The sequence below is a fragment of the Sapajus apella genome, unplaced genomic scaffold (assembly GCF_009761245.1).
Source record: "Sapajus apella isolate SASKATOON/1434 unplaced genomic scaffold, GSC_monkey_1.0 scaffold64, whole genome shotgun sequence".
NCBI lineage: Eukaryota > Metazoa > Chordata > Mammalia > Primates > Cebidae > Sapajus > Sapajus apella.
Window position 1 is genome coordinate 48,925 of NW_022437004.1, and position 5,141 is coordinate 54,065.

At 43.1% G+C, this 5,141-nt stretch overlaps 1 pseudogene across 1 annotated transcript; it reads left to right on the top strand.

Annotated features, from left to right (window-relative positions):
* Positions 1–3,423: 3,423 nt before the first annotated feature.
* Positions 3,424–4,715, top strand: LOC116529878 (annotated as a pseudogene). Its single transcript, XR_004259722.1, has one exon. The product of XR_004259722.1 is annotated as a glyceraldehyde-3-phosphate dehydrogenase pseudogene (transcript).
* The last annotated feature ends 426 nt before the right edge of the window (positions 4,716–5,141 follow it).

Below are 5,141 nucleotides of genomic sequence, written 5' to 3' on the forward strand. Positions count from 1 at the left end.
CCAAAGTTGGTGAAACAGCAGTTGCCAGGATTTTAAAAAAATGCATATAAGGGCTGAATTCAGGCATATAGTAAATACTTAACAATTTCTAACTATTCTTATTGTCACTATTAGAATTTCTAAAGTAATGAATGAACTACACACTTTTCGGAGAAAGTTTCATATATATTTCTCATAACAAAGCTTTTCATAGACATCTGGCAGCTGAAGGCTGGAAGCTAATGTCTCAAGAATATAGAGTACAAATCCTTATGCTTTAACCAATCATGTAAAAAATGAGTTTAAATTCTTTTCACCAAAAATTAAGTGAAATCTATATAGAAAGTCACTCCACTTCTGATAAAAACAAAAACAAAAGTACTTGGAGAAAGGGTCAAGATTTTTCTCAGAATCTAAAAGTCAGGGTCTGCTTCTACACATGGAAAAATGGGACAATTGAAGCTTCAGTAATGGAGCTGCCAGCCCCATTATTGCCACAGCTATTGCCACATCATAGAATATCACCATGATCATATTCACCTGAAGTTTTTCAAAGCATATGCTTCCAATTGCATGGTGTGATTATAAAACAATTTCTATCATACTCTCATAAAATGGCCAGCTTTATTTCATTTAACTTCTGATGAATGCCTCAAGATAAATTTATTTTATAATAACCCTAGGAAACTAAATGAATTTACCCTCTACCCAGGCTGTTTGAATATACATCAATTACATGTTACAGAAGACTAAAATAATTGTGGTTTTATAATCATCCACAAGCCATTCTTTCTGAGAGCATTTACCTAGCAAGTCCAGTAGAAATTAAATTTGTGGTTTGTGTACCTTCAGGCAAATTATTCACTTAACTTCTCAGGCCCACAGATTTTTCTATTTGTAAAATAAAAGGATTAAACCAGATGATCTCTACGGTCCTTCTAGCTCTTGCATTCTAACATGTTCTAAACAAGCCAAAGTTGTTCATGTTTTCATAGTAACTAATGTTAAACCTGCAATTATGAATTAACTTGAATACCATGTACAGTTCTACTGGCAGGTCGGTAATGGGGCTGTTTATATTTTAGAGTATAAAGCTATTCAGTCTGATCTTTCTAGAAAAGGCTGAATAACACCTTGTGAGAAATTCCTTTAGAAATCCCTCTCTACCTGGACTGACTTATACCTCAAAAGGACCAACTTTGTGCTCAGACTTTCTAGTGAATTCTAATGAGTCTATGTGAACAGTGGCACTCACAGTGTTAGGCATTATTGGGCTTTTACTTCCCCTTGGAAAAAGTTGCTAACACTTATTGAGCACTTAATGTGCTTTACCTTCTTTAAACCTGGAAAGAAAGTAGATTTTCTCCCATTCTACAGATGAGAAAACAGAATTTAGAGAGCTGCACAGCTAAAAAAATGGCAAAGCTAAGTCTCATTGCTTGCCTTCCCAACTGCAAAGCCCAAGCTCTTAATCAGTGTGTAACACAGACACCTATTTTTGGAATGTGCCCCCCAAAAATAGTCAATGGCTCATTATTTTCTGCACTCTTCCCAGGTTAGTAACTTTTCTTGGGGCAGAAAAAGTATTGCTCTTAACATAAAGTAGCTATAAACTGCTGCTTAACCAACTAAAGCAACCTACAAACATCATCAAGCCAAGCGGAGGGCTACCAGCCCCATCACTGCCACAGCTGAAAGTGCAGAGAAATCAGTGTTGGCGTAAGTCAGGGTTTCTCAAAGCGCAGGCCCTAGAATCTGTGGGGGATGGGACTCTGCCATCTTGTGGTTCAATAAGCTCTCCAGGTGATTCTAATGCACATGTTTGAGAGCCACTTGTTTACATGTAGCAGAGAAACCACCTCTCACCTCAAAGTTGATTCACCTGCAGAAACAATGAAAAAGGATAATGACAGGCCTTCAAAAATTACTCCAACCTATCAAATTAAACTGTAATATCATTTTACTGGCTCTATCCAATAAATAGAACATTCATTAATGAGTGATTTGGTTAAGCACATGAACATGCTTAGGATATAATTTTTCCAGGAACAGGGAAAAGCGTCCATGGATTAAAAGTTTATTTTGAAATTCAGCTGTAAGGGAATATGTTCTATGTATCTGTCTTTTTTCCAGGTAAGAAAGCAATATAATTTTACTGTTTCTTTCTAGCCAGTGTCTCAGTTTCCACTGAGGGGCTTATATATCCTATTTGGCAGGACAATAGCACTATTTTAAAAAATAGATGCCAATCATTGGCGTTTACCACATGCCAGTCACTGAGTGGGGTGCTTTACACATTCTCTAATTTCATATTTGCAGCAATGCTGTGAGGTACAGATTGTTGTCCTCACTCTGCAGACGAGAAAACCAAAGTTTATACATGGAGACATTAAGTGTAAATCTGTTAAGGTCATTTCAAGGCTCCTGAGTCTCTAGAGACAATAGATTTCCTGAGTTACAGCTCCCTTTTCTTCTTTCTCTTGATGTTGATGCATCATTCCTTTACCCCAAGACTGTCAGGCAAAGGAGGCCAGTGCTCTAGGCCTTCCTTCACGGCCCATTCCCACTTTTCCTTTGACACCCAACATGATGCCCACTCTCGCTAAGTTTAAGACCGTTTTCTGCAAAGCTGAGCTCCCCAACACCCAGACTGCTGAGCTAGGTGAGTTGCTGAAACTCAAGGACCGACAGGGCCTGGGGAAAAAGAATGCCGCTGGAGGGAAAATGAAGAAAGTCAGTAGGTAGCAGAAGGCATGACTTGGATGTGGGAAATGTGTCCACAGTGATTCTGAAGATGCACACACTCAAGAAATAGCAAAGAGAACGGCTGAAAATATGACTGGTCAATGGAGGAACTAAGGAAAATAGAGTCATTTTTGTAAATAGTTTATCATTTCTGCTTCACTGCCATACAGCACAACAACTAGGGTGCATATTATTAAATGGGTTGGATTAACTTTGAGTTTGAATTATTTTGCTGGAATAGTGACTTCTTTACTACTGTGACAGTGCTATACTACAGAGTTTGCTGATCACACAGCACAGCTCTCTGTTCACCACTTTAGAACTGGAGAAACCACTGGTCATGTCTATACTTCCCTAGTATGGAGAACATACATCCACCAATGGTGCGTACATTCCAAAGCAAAAATGCAAAAACAAGGATCTGAGTTTGGTAATAGACCCAGAAACTTGTTAAGCTGTTATCAGCCATGTGTCTACATTAAAAACCACCTGGCTGCAGTTGAAAGATCACTTTCTATTTGTGGTCATTCGCTATATTTGCGGTAGCTTCACCTCACTGATCATGGGAGCTACACTAATAGGCAGGGTGGCTCAGCGGGGATTCCTTTGCCTGTTTTCCCTAGTCTGTTCCCCAGTTCCTCTCTCCCAAAAGTCTTATCAACAGAGACCTTGCAACTTTAAGGAAAAAAATGAAAGAATAGGCTCTCTGCGCCTCCTGTTCGCCGGAAAGCCGCATCTAGTCTCCCATCGCCAGCCACATCCCTGAGACACCATGGGGAAGGTGAAGGTCGGAGTTAACGGATTTGGTCGTATTGGGCGCCTGGTCACCAGGGCTGCTTTTGACTCTGGTAAAGTGGATATTGTCGCCATCAATGATCCCTTCATTGACCTCAACTACATGGTCTACATGTTCCAGTATGATTCCACCCATAGCAAATTCCATGGCACTGTCAAGGCTGAGAACGGGAAGCTTGTTATCAATGGAAATCCCATCACCATCTTCCAGGAGCGAGATCCCTCCAAAATCAAGTGGGGCGATGCTGGTGCTGAGTACGTGGTGGAGTCCACTGGCATCTTCACCACCATGGAGAAGGCTGGGGCTCACTTGCAGGGGGGAGCCAAAAGGGTTATCATATCTGCCCTTTCTGCTGATGCCCCCATGTTCATGATGGGCGTGAACCATGAGAAGTATGACAACAGCCTCAAGATCGTCAGCAATGCCTCCTGCACCACCAACTGCTTAGCGCTCCTGGCCAAGGTCATCCATGACAACTTTGGTATCGTGGAAGGACTCATGACCACTGTCCACGCCATCACTGCCACCCAGAAGACCGTGGATGGACCCTCCGGGAAACTGTGGCATGATGGCCGTGGGGCTCTCCAGAACATCATCCCTGCCTCTACTGGAGCTGCCAAGGCCGTGGGCAAGGTCATCCCTGAGCTGAACGGGAAGCTCACTGGCATGGCCTTCCGTGTCCCCACTGCCAACGTGTCAGTGGTGGACCTGACCTGCCGTCTGGAAAAACCTGCCAAATATGATGACATCAAGAAGGTGGTGAAGCAGGCTTCAGAGGGCCCCCTCAAGGGCATCCTGGGATACACTGAGCACCAGGTGGTGTCCTCTGACTTCAACAGCGACACCCATTCTTCCACCTTTGATGCTGGGGCTGGCATTGCCCTCAACGACCACTTTGTCAAGCTCATTTCCTGGTATGACAATGAATTTGGCTACAGCAACAGGGTGGTGGACCTCATGTCCCACATGTCCTCCAAGGAGTAAGACCCCTGGACCACCAGCCCCAGCGAGAGCACGAGAGGAAGAGAGGCCCTCACTGCTGGGGAGTCCCTGCCACAGAGTCCCCCACCACACTGAATTGCCCCTCCTCACAGTTTCCATGCAGACCCCTTGAAGAGGGAGGGGCCTAGGGAGCCCCACCTTGTCGTGTACCATCAATAAAGCCCCCTGTGCTCAGCCAAAAAAAAAAAAAAAAGAAAGAATAATAGCCGCAGTATCTTAAGTACTTGCTACATACCAGGCACTGTGCTTAAAGTGATTTACGTTTGTTATCTCATTGTAACAGCCTGAGAGGTAGGTATGACTCTTAATTGTGTTTTACAAAAGGTAAAGTGAAGGCTCTTAAATCACATAGCCTGTAGAGTGGTAGAGCCTGGGCTTTGACCCAGGGCTCCCTAATTCCAAAAGACTTGCTCTCAATGTCTACCGAGGACTCCTCGATGCACTACTATACCATTTAACTTGGCCAATGGCCAGTGTTTAGATGGATAGGAGCAGAGACTTATCCTTTTTATAACCAAGGTAGAGTGCAGCCTCTGAAATACAGCTGAGCAAACAACTCAAGCACAGTTTGATCTTCCTGCCCAGTGGGTGCTATTCCAGGAACTGATATTCCTTCCCT